The following is a 12,525-nucleotide window of genomic DNA, read 5'->3' on the forward strand; positions in this document are numbered from 1 at the left end:
GCGCGCCTGCTTTCTCCACGGACGGATTAAATCTTAGATTAAATATATATTTCGGCGAGAAAAAGTAGTGTAATGTTACTAGTTATGAGTCCCGCAAATTGCTATTGCGCTGGAACCATGTCTCATTAACATCGAAATGACGTCATTTGACGTATATTTAAGTAAAAAAAGATTCCGACGAATTGAGAACCTCCTCCTTTTTTTGAAGTCGGTTAAAAATATGCGTCAGCTCGAAACTTCAGTCTAGTGCTGACGTCACTAAAATGGCGGCCACGCGCATTAGCAATTTGCGCGTATAGTAGGTACTTTAGTATTTTATTAGCTAATACCCGCTACTTCGTCCACGTGAATTTAGATAGATAGACATCTATCTATAGATAGAAATACTTTATTGCCCACAAAATATTAGATAAACATGACAAAAAAAAGCTGAACAGATGTTAAAAATACTTGTTGATGTTTGTTTTGTTGGTTGGTTGTTTGTGGCTTGTCTTTCAATCACATCGCAACTGAGCAACGGATCGACGTCATTTTTAGCATGGAAAAGTAAAAAACCTGGGGAGTGACATAGGCTACTTTTTATCCTGGAAAAGCCAAATCAAAGAATTCCCATGGGATTTATTAAAACCTAAAGACACGCGAACGAAGTCGCGTGCATCAGCTAGTTTATGGGTACTGGGTAGCGATATCTACGGGAACAATAATTATTTCATATTCATACCATCTGATGACGAATTATACATAGACACCTAAATAGACGGATGGATGGATGGACTTTTTCTCGGAAAATCGAACAACTGTTCGATTTCTCTTGGAATCATAAAAAAAAAAATTCACACGGACGTAGTCGCGAGTATCAACTATTTTCCGAAATATTATAAAAGAAAAAGGTGACTGACTGACTGACAGATCTATGAACGCATAGCTCAAACTACAAGACGGATCGGGCTGAAATTTGGCATGCAGATAGCTATTATGACGTAGGCATCCGCTAAGAAAATTCAACCCCTAAGAGGGTGAAATAGGGGTTTAAAATTTGTGTAGTCCACGCGTACGAAGTCGAGAGCATAGCTAGTTAATATTAAAGCATATAGGTACTTATTCAAATGTAGGCTCTGTGAAAGAGTTTTCTGGTTTGATATTGTGTAGTTTCATTCAACTTCGAACTTTTGTTCGGAAATAGTTTCGTAAGTTGAAACTGAATTCCTTTGTTTTGTATTGTTTCATTCCCAAATAACTGGTGCGAATTTGTGAAAATGTTACGATCAAAATGAAATAAAACTTTGACGTGGACAAGGCCAGACTGTGGGTGAGGGCGTATTTGATAAAAGGTGAAAGTTATTTGGTGTTGATAGCACATATGGATATCTACTCATGTGTTGATAGGTTACTTTACTCGTGTGTTTGGTAGTAGGTAAGGTCGAGCCCGATTTACACAATGATCTCCTCAATCTAAGCTATAATGTGTCTAAGATACTATCTGCTACCTAGAATAATGATTGCAATTAATCAATTACTTCAGACTGGTCACGCAATCGATAGGATTTTACTGCATCTTTTAAATCATGTATTGAATTACCTACTGTCGCAAATTGTTACGCAATAAAAAAATAAAAATAAACTTAAGCGTATATATAACTTCAAAAATATAAGAAACTAAGACAAAACGTTTACTTAAAGCACACATATTTGGGTTACTTTATCAAAAGCACCATTTCTCTTATTGCAAAAGCTTCAATCTTTATTATTATAAAATTTAAATAATCATTATTGCCATCATCGAGGAAAACATCGTGATAAAACACATCCCCGACAGTTCTTTAATGTTCTCAAAGGTGTGTGAAGTCTGCCAATCCGCACTTGACTAGCGGGGCGGACTATGGCCTAAACCCTTCTTATTCTAAGAGGAGTAAAAAGGTAGAAGGACAAAATAAGTAGTTAATTTTTTTTTCATTTAGGTATGGCAATTTTTATCATTTCATTGGTGGCAAGTGATGATGCAGCCTAAGATGGAGCGCGCTTGTCTAAAAGCGTTTTTATCTTTTCAACAGAACTCGGGCAAACCACAGACTCATATATTGTTTCTAGAGCGTGTCAATAAAAATCTTATTGAGTTTGATTGATATTCAAACTTGGTTTGAACGGAGCACGCTCCTAATACATACATATTTGCTTCTTTCGCTTCTCATCACTCCAAATTGGACACGGAAAATGACATTGAAATACCGAGTCAAAGATCAAAATGTGCGCCGATAAAAAAAAACTGGCCAAGTGCGAGTCAGACTCGCGCACTGATGGTTCCGTATTACAATCGTAATTTATCGACATTTTGCATGATAAATCAAAAATTATTATACCTAAAAATAAATAAAAATCTGTTTTAGAATGTACAAGTGAAGCATTTTCATATGTTACCCCACTTGATATAGTTATCTTACTTCGAAAATTGAAAATAGATACTAATTTAGTTCATGAGCACAATTTAAATTTTTTTGTGTGATGTAACCACAAATTCACGGTTTTCAGATTTTTCCCCGAATGAGCTATAAGATCTACCTACCTGCCAAATTTTATGACTAGGTCAACGGGAAGTACCCTGTAGTGTAGGTTTCTTGACAGACCGACAGACAGACAAACAGACAACAAAGTGATCCTATAAGGATTCCGTTTTTCCTTTTGAGGTACGGAACCCTAAAAATTGACTTCTCAATGTATGCGCGCTGAGAATGATACCTACTGTATTTACGAATTAGTTCCGCATTATAAACGCTTATTCAGGTTTTAGAGGTATGGGCCTCTACACTTACAGCCGTACTCAGAGTCGCTAATCGTTACTTAATATTGAGTTAAAACGAAACAGATTTATGTGAGATAATTATATAGCTCTGTCTCGTAACTAAACTTAAGTAACGATTAAGCGACTCTGAATGCGGCTGTTAGATGCGGTTTATTTTATTGAGGCTCGGTGGCGATATAAATTTAATAACTTGGCTGCAATCCGTGTTTCTGACTGGTCAGTGTTGAACCTACTGTTGGCTACAATGGGGATGATGCCTAGGTCAAAAAAAAATTATTTCTTAGTAGGTAATTATTAATATGTAGGTATAGTGGGTCTTCCAAAATTCGTAAAATCCACGTCCGCTGTTAGTTTTAAGTTTGCTAACCATTTTAAATTAGGTATCTATTTAACTAAAAAAGTACCTACGTCACATAATAATATGTGTAGGTATTTCCAGGGCATTTCATCCAAGCTCGGCCATACTAAGCGAGTGTTTTGACGTTTGATAAAAATTAGCTGATTTGACCATTGATGTTGGAAGGCCGGGGCGGTATATTCTGTGAATGTTTTAAAGAAATATTTTAAAGACCTTAAGAGTCACGGTCACTTTTATTCCGGATAATCAGTTACACAGGCTGACATATACCTGCACAGATACGCAAATAAACAGATACACGTCAAACTGATAATACCCCTCTTTTTGGATTTGGGTTAAAAAATTAAGATACGAAGAGCGAATTAAAGACCGAAGAGCAATTAGAATCTAGATGAACTAATAGGTATTCGGGCCCAATTACGTTTACCCAGCGATACTAAGCCCAAATCTAATTGGAGTGGAAGCATTAGCCTGCCAGGAATACCTTACAACTGCCTACAAGCTTTCAATGGAGTTACGCGGAGATCATTAACTAAGACTATTTACGTAATTCGTAGGAGAATCAGTGAAGTAAGTGGTATTTCGCTTTTATTACATACTAGCTGTTGCCCGCGACTTCCTGCGCATGGATTTAGGTTATTAAAAATCCCGTGGGAACTTTTGTTTTTCCGAGATAAAAGTAGCCTTTGTCACTCTTCTTCTCAAAATCACAAAATCACTCTCTTCTTCGGTCGGTCGGTCTTTATCACAAAATTTAAATGCCAGTACCCGTAGCACAAGATTTTACGTCTCACCAAACCAAACCAAATTCGAGAGTCGAAATACTTCCGCGTTACAGTAAACTGGATCTAAAGTGCCTTGTTTTAAAGCTCAAGTTTGTCTACACTTCTACAGCCAGCGCTCCAAGCGGAAACATTGCGAAATTAAAATCAGTGGCATTGAATATTTGTCTTCAATTCAAGGCTCTTAAGGTCCATTTTACTTTGATGTTATTGTGTTTCGACTCTCGAATTCTAGCAACGTTTGGTGAGACGTAAAATCTTATACTACGGGTACTGGTACGGTATGGTATGGGTATGGTACGGGTAGTTTTATACAATTTATTTGACACATAATGTAGGTAGGTACTATATCTAATAGGGGCTTGATTCCCAAGATGTGATTTAGCGAAAGATACATATATGGAAGGACCTTTAAAAGGAAATGCTTTTCACGTTATTTTTCATATGCCACCTGTGAAATTGTCCACCTCACAACATCAAAAATATAAGTTTTTGGTTTTACTTGCATGTATGTAGAGTTTGAAGGTACTTATGTGTTAGAGAGGTTCGCAGCTACATGCACATTTCATCAATGAAAATAAAATTTAATAAAGAGACTAAATTTTGAATTACCTAAGTAGGTAAACACTAAACACCAGTTGCCTCAATAAAGAAAAATGTTTTATTATTTAGAAACGATTTAAGCGAAATTTGCTCTTTAGATAATTTGAATATCCACTTACATTTATGTTGAACGTTAAACTTTGATAAAACGGGAATAAAACATCAATTTCAAGCACCTATTATATTATTTATCAATATAAAAGGTTTCATACATCACAATTGGGCACAGAAAAAGAAGGTCAAATGCCAACTGAAAAAGAATCACAGGTGAATCGACTAAACATCCTTATGCAAAACAGTTCTATTTTTTCCAGGAGCAAACAGGTAGAAAACCTACGAATATTTTATTTATATGTATCAAACAGTTGTATATACCTAGTCATGCTACAAAGTGGTAGGTACTTGTTAAAAAACATTTACTATGAGACTATCATTAACTAGCTATGAATCGTAAAAAAAAAACATATAATTTTTTACCGGCTAATCGTCACGAGGTTCTAAGTTTTAGGACCATATCGATTCTGGAAAACCTGCTGCAATCATTATTATGTACGTACAATCGTAATTGTTGTGATTGGTTCAATTTATGTTTTTTTCTTTAAATTTATAGACTAGCGCTTGGCTGCAATCAGACCTGGTTGCAAGTGATGATGCAGCCTAAGATGGAGCGCGCTTGCCTAGAAGATGCCTATTCACTCTTGACTTGAAGGTACCCATATTATGATTGGAGGGGAAAACTGATGCTGGAAGGGTGTTCCAAATGATATTCTTGTTGCAACAATGCCCTAATTTGTAGCCAATATTGAGCGAGTGTCGGCTGATCAAAGGTGATTGCGATTGTCGCACTGTACAGTACGCGGCAGAAAGTAATATACATCAACCTTTAGAAGGAAATAGCTGGTTTGTAGAGCATTGTCTCATATAGTTTTCGAAAACCTTAGCAGCCAGGAAGAATACAATATATTAACACACAGCTCAAACCTAAGCTGGGATTAGATTGCATGTTTCTTTGCAACATAAGGTTGACTCCTGTTAAGAACTATCAGAAAATGGAATTTCTGAAAATTCCGAGTGAAGTAGAGGCGGATCAAGTAGTACTTAGTCTTCTAAATATATAAAAAGAAAAGGTGACTGACTGACTCACTGATCTATCAACGCACAGCTCAAACTACTGGACGGGTCGGGCTGAAATTTGGCATGCAGATAGCTATTATGACGTAGGAATCCGCTAAGAAAGGATTTCAGAAAATTCAACCCCTAAGGGGGTGAAATAGAGGTTTGAAATTTGTGTAGTTCACGCGGACGAAGTCGCGAGCATAAATACTTACGCCTGACATTAATTTACTATTAAATAAGTTATAATATAACGCATGTCTATAGTGAGATCTTCGATCTGCAAGAGTCGAGACCCAATTGGATAATATCATGTCGATCATGCATGAATTCAATTATAAAAATTTACCGTTAGACGATTGAGCCGTTCAAATAGCACAACGCCAAGCAATTGTAATTACATTGAAGATGAATGGATATTGAGTCGTAAAATATAATTGTGACATTTCAACTCATGAACACCGTACGAGTTTTTTACTATTATTATACAGAGACAATTAACTGTGATCTGACCGTAACTTGGTTAGTGATGATGCAATCTAAGATAGAAGCCGGCTAGCCTGGAAGGTGCCATCATCATCATTATCAACGATAGACGTCCACACAGCTGGACACAAATTATCTATATATATAAAATTCAAAGTTCTGACTGACTGACTGACTGACTGACTGACATAGATATCAACGCACAGCCTAAACCGCTGGTCCTAAAGACATGAAATTTGGAGGGTCTATTCTTTGTAAAGAGTAAGTATCCACTAAGAAAGGATTTTTCGAAATTCCACCCCTAAGTGGGTTAAATGGGGGATGGAAGTTTGTATGAAAGTCCGTCATTTGTCAAGTTATTTGCATGAAAATTGGTATTTGGGGTTTCGGTCAGAAATGAACAAATACGTGTTTCACGATTTTTGGAAAATTTGCCCATAAGGGTGGTATTGGAAAGTAGATTTTTTCTTGAGGTTAGGTGTCAGCTAAGAAACCTGATGTTATAATGTTTGTTTCTGAAAAAAAAAATGCCATTTGTTTCCTGTAGGCCACGCGGGCGAAGCCGCGGGCAGAAGCTAGTCTCTTATAGGTCTTGTAGGGTGCGGTGCATGTGATCCGCGACTAGTCGGCATTTTTTTTTTTTTTGTGTTCCTTCCTTTTTTCCTCCGACATGGTGGTCGGAGACTTTTGTAGGTCGGTACTATGAATGGCTTTTTTTTTGCCTTTTTCGTTTTACTCTAATTTATTGTTACTTGCTACACTTAAGTGCAGTTCGTTGGGGAGTGTTACATTAAACAAAGCTACATCTTAATTAATTTTTTTTAGCTTATAATTATCTGGTATGTAGGTACTTTTTTTTTAATTTTTTTTCGGCAACTTTAAAATGGCTTCGAATCTCAAGACCCACACAGACTGACACGCACCGTTGGAAAATCCTTGTGTGCGGTGCGTGGACATCCGGCTGTGCGTAATAATCCGTAGAATCACGCACCTTCCCTCTCTCGACAACTTCAATCTAATTTTGCAAATCAAATTTTTTGGACACGACTCGGCGAAAGTCTTAGGGTGAAATCTATAGAGCGCACTCTGACTTAGCTTAGACTTAAGACAGAGTTAAAACGAGACAGACCTATATCTCTCACATAAATCTGTCTCGTTTTAACTCTATCTTATATCTGAGCAAATTCAAAGTGCGCTCGGCGTGAATAGCTCACGTCACGGCAACATATCTAGCTCCGAGAGTCAAGGTGCTGTTAATCGATTACGAAACTAGGTATAATTTTTGTGTCTGCCGCTCACCGCAACGCGCTGGAAAAAGTCGTGGGTAGGCCGAGCGTACCAGTTACTGACTCACTCCAATTAATTTATAGTCATGTAAGAGAATCGTCTTTTTAGTCATTCTTAAAATCGTCTGTTTAGTATTCCCCGAACCCAAAGCGCTTTATGCTTTTTTAATGATATTTGTTTGTATTACGTCTGTAATCGCTTTCATTTTATTATTACTTTTCTTCGTAAATCATTTCAAATAGCTTTCAAAGCTGATTTATATTTGTGTTTTTAGAAAGGAATGTTTGATGAAATCGACATCTTGAAATAATTGCGGGAGCCAGTCAATAACTTGATTAATTTAATTATATGGCATGGATGACACACCAAAGAAATCTGAAATAAGTATAGGCTAGAAATAAATTCATGTAATCTTTCAGAAGTAATTTTCTAAAGTATTGGGTAAGAGTAGACGTGTTTGTGCGAATGAGCCCAAATCATCTAATCTAATCTAAATCAGCCTGTACTGTCCCACATCTGGGCCAAGGCCTCCCTCCGATCCTTCCACCATTTCCTATTCCGTGCCTCTTCAGGCCATGTAACTGTTAAGTTATCTAATTCATCATGCCAACGTCGCCTCGCCGGATCATCAACAACAACCCAAATCACATTACCTATCAAGAATCCTGTTTGGCGTGTCTTGTAAGAGTTGATACAAATTAGGTTTGATAGCGTTACATGCGCTCTATTGTGACTCGATTGTGATCCCTAAGGGGTTAACCCCCTTAGGGATTGAATGATTGATAGGGGTTTGTAAGTGACATTTAAGCTAATCTGAAATAAGTATTAGTTAACTCAATTAAATGCTAGAAAGTAAATCAACTAATCTTTCGGACGTATTTTTCTATAATTAGACAAAACGTGTTTGTGCGAATGATCCCAAATAATATTATTATCAAGAAACCAGTTTGACGCGTCTTAGTCGGGTACAAATTAGGTTTGATAGCGTTACATACGGCCGATTATTTCTCAATAAGGCTCAACATGTTGAACAACAACCGTGATAAATTCAACTAAGTGTCTATTTAGACGGACAACACCAAAATTACTACGTGTGAAATGCTCAGTAACAGGCAGCAGCCCGGAGTTTGACATTTGGAAGCGGTCGGTTTTACGGATGCAAAAAACTTGACATCCGCGGACGCGGATTATTAGAAGTTTACATCTGCGAATTCAGATTTCAGGATTCTTTAAGATAGATTGGTTAGTTAGCGAACGAAGATAGCAACGAGCAAACGCGCGAGGCACGCGCTTCTCTGGCCCAATCCACTTTCTTCACAAGTCGTTACTTGTTGCAGATATGAATCCGCATCCGTAAAAGCTCCGCATTAATTGATACGGATGCGGGTCAAGATGTCTGAATTAATGCGAATATTGTGCACTTGCGGAGGCAGATGCGATTATCTGTGACACCCCTGGCTACAACCCCGTGCCTCGTAGAACTGTCGTAAAGTCGTTGATACTGCGCCTAAAGTATCTCCAGTCGTGTCAAATTGCCAACTCATCGGACTATAGTGAATTGAGGCAATAGAGCAATGTCTATTCAATCATATCAATTATTTATAATATTGTCATAGTCCCATCGGACTAGTGGATTTTATTGTCTTCTGCGTAAGTTGTATAGTCTCCGTTCAGACAAGCTGTTAATATTCTTATTATTAATAATTATGTATTAATATTCTTATTATTGTGCAAATAATCAGAGTTGCCAGAAGTATTGTTTTCGTAGCCACAAAATATTAATGGTAAGTCACGAATCCGGATGTAGTCGGCTGCTTGCATAAGCAACTTGCGAGTGATGGGAGTGGTTGTTATGTCGTCTACCACACGAAAATAATTATTTGAGAATCAAACTACTTATGCGTTTTCATACATGATAGTGTATGTAGTGTAGTGTTTGTGTATGGTGAGATTGTGGCACGTCTGAAAGGATTTTTATTATGATATCTTTTAACTAGTGATCACTCGCAGAATATTGTTTTTTCGCTTTGAATTACAAGCTAAGCTAAATTATAAATTCCCAAATTACCGCTGCCGGGAATTGGACCATGGCTGGGACCAATTTGCATTTGGTAAAACCACAGTACTCACAAGTGCGCTAAAGAATAATAATCTTCAGGAATGTGGAGGAAGAGAGGGTAGGAGATTATATATATAGGTTAACCTGGCTTTGCTACAACCCAGTTAACTTTTTGTTGGAAATAATAATTTTCATAGTAGGTGTAATTCACCGAACTCATGCGCAGTGACGCAACAAGTCTAGAGAAAGTGTACGTACTGGAAAGTCGCTGGACCCGCGTTCAACATCCATTCATTAATCAATAGAAAGTTTTATGGTATCGACCATGTATCGACATATCGAATTTAATTCGACTCGACATGTGGCCATCTCGTATTGACACTTAATACACATTTGCCAATTGGATTAATGTCAGAATTTGCATGTTTTTGTTTCTGTTCGTGATTAATACTTGCCTATCTATTATCTCAGTGTTTTATCATATGCGATTTGTTTCACTATTTCTTATATCTATATAAGAAATAATGAATTGATGTATTCTTCCATTATTCTGTTTTACTGTAATTAGATCTTCTTTACTGTTTTAATAATGGTATTATAAGGTATAGGTAGAAGGTAGCTTTGCAAAATAAAAAAAGTCATAGGCACCTACATCTGTTTTTGTTACAATATCTAAACGGTCTTTTTTACAGAGTATTTTTATCAGCTTTTCTTCACGGAATTACATAGGTACCTACTTTAATTATTTTTCAATTCAGAAATAGTCGTTTGCTTTTAATCTGTAGCATGTTTGATAATTTGTTTTTCCAAAGACTTCATCAAAATCATTATTATCATAACTAAGAAAGTATGTGAAAATAAAATATTAAACTAATATGCACCTAGGCAAGGAACAATAAGGCAAACTTTCAAAAAAAATTATTAAGAATCTTGCCTTTCATACAGTGCAGACTTCGAATATACTTCAATATTAAGTTAATTAAAACTATACGTACCGTTAAACCAATGATAATCCAAAAATCTCATTTGTATTACTGAAACATCACATTCACTACACTTAATGTCACATTGAACATTTCAAAGAACTTTAGCACACGGATCTGTTCAACTATGTGTAATTTCCGTATGACCTTGTAAATAAAACCGTCAACAATTTATTCTGATAGCCGTGAACAAAAAAAATTAAGGCTTCGAAGTTTGAAATAAACAAAATGGCGTCAGACAGCGCACGCGCACCGGGTCTTGCTACTGACTGCTCACTTAAAGACTTGACAATGTCATCAAACCCCACCACAAGTAACCAATTAACAACTAAATTACAACTTTATTTTCCTAGTAATAAAGATTATAATTGAATAAAAGTCAAGGCGCTTCTACTCAATTCGCTTGAAGAATTAGCAGGTTGATGTCGTATTGGGGAAAACACAGGTTTGCATGAAGTTGCGTTAACTTTTCTCTCACTTTGCCCATAAAATGTGAAGTAAGTCACTTCATTAGCATAACGTCTTTAATTTAGGTAGAAGTTGCAAAGTTGAGTAATATTCACTTCCTTTTATCAGCTTTTATGACCTGGTGACCAGTTAATTAATCATGGTTGTTTAGCGTAGGTAACATTAAATCAAGTTTAAAACAAGATGGTTGATCAGACCAAGACTTTCAATTTTTTTATCGTTTTTGTTTCCTTTATGCTCATTATTATTATCGGTTATTTTTATCTAACATAAGTATTGCTATAAGTTCTTTTTAATTTTTAACTAAAATTTAAAATAAATTTCCCTAAATTCCCGGTATACTTTTTAAAAGATCTTTGTAAAGAGCTGAAGTCGAGTGTCCACCTCAAAAAGTAAGTACAAAAATTGAGGTTCCATCAAGGATATTTGTGCCTCTTGACACAAATTACCTAAGAAGTCTGTAGGTATGTTGTGCTTTTGATCTGTACCTAATCAATTTATTGAGTAGGGGTACTATTTTATTTAAAGCCAAAATAGTCTGAAATGACTTAATAGATTCTTAAATTAAATTAAATTAAATTAAATTAAAATAAATTGGCCACATGGAGCATCATACCTATTCGGGTAGGTAATATTATCTCCAAGGATCGAAATTGCTTTCGGTCCCTCGGACATTAAAGCATTAGTTTGATAAGAGGAAGTCCTATCCGAAACCATTCAATTAATTGTGTGAATCGGTATTATAATTTACCGACTCGTAAGTAATGCCTATCCCTATACCACTGATAAACTTACAAAGGCTTTGTTTAGCTATCCTAAAGTTATTTACCTGTAATAGATAGATAAATTATTATTATTATCATAATAGAGATAGGTAGATTTGTTTCGTATCTTCAGAGCCTCGTACTCAAAATTAATAAATCTTTTAGCACGCCATTTTGTTACATATTTTCTTTGCATTCTTGGAAGTTATTGCTGGCACAATGCGCTCTTTGCGACATGATACTTGGTTGTAATTTTCTGAATTTATGATATTCTTGCGATAACTGTGCAAGTGTACAATACATTATATCTCCGATGTATCACATGGTATGTGACATATGCATTGATGTCAACTATCGTGGTCGAAATTCGGTCAATAGTATATTCTCCTGATCCAGGTACAATCATTACATCATTATACATACACACATACATACGCGGCCAAAAGTGATGAACATCGATCTTTAGAAGGAGACAGCAGATTTGTAGAGAACATAGAGAACTGTCTCGGTCGTTAAGACCGACAAAGCGTCATATGAGTATGACTGACAGAGACAACGCTCTACAAAGATGAAATGTCATTCTAAATGCCGATGGTCATCACTTTTGGCCACGTACTGTATTATAAATGCGAAAGTGTATTTCTTTGTAGGTTTATTGGTTTGCCCTTCAATCCTGTCGCAACGGGGCAACGGATTAACGTGATTGTTTCGATCATTATTGTCTATTACGAAGATGAGACCCTGTGTATTCTGGAAATAATGCCTCCATAGTGGCCTGGTTTTGTCCTACTAACAAAGCTAATGAAGTGGCGGGCATCAGCCAGG

At 36.4% G+C, this 12,525-nt stretch overlaps 1 protein-coding gene across 3 annotated transcripts in view; it reads right to left on the reverse strand.

Annotated features, from left to right (window-relative positions):
- The window catches only part of Cad96Ca (tyrosine kinase receptor Cad96Ca), a 62,941-nt gene that overhangs the window by 29,204 nt on the left and 21,212 nt on the right, over nt 1–12,525 (reverse strand). For 2 of the 3 annotated variants that reach the window (XM_034973956.2, XM_034973954.2), the window contains exon 1: nt 10,481–10,732. The exons of the other annotated variant lie outside the window; for it this stretch is intronic. The gene's annotated coding sequence lies outside the window, so the exon portion shown is untranslated. Of the gene's footprint in view, nt 1–10,480; nt 10,733–12,525 lie in introns of those variants that run through there. 3 annotated transcript variants of the gene reach the window in all.

This window comes from Maniola hyperantus, chromosome 12, assembly GCF_902806685.2.
Source record: "Maniola hyperantus chromosome 12, iAphHyp1.2, whole genome shotgun sequence".
NCBI classification, from domain to species: Eukaryota; Metazoa; Arthropoda; class Insecta; order Lepidoptera; family Nymphalidae; genus Maniola; species Maniola hyperantus.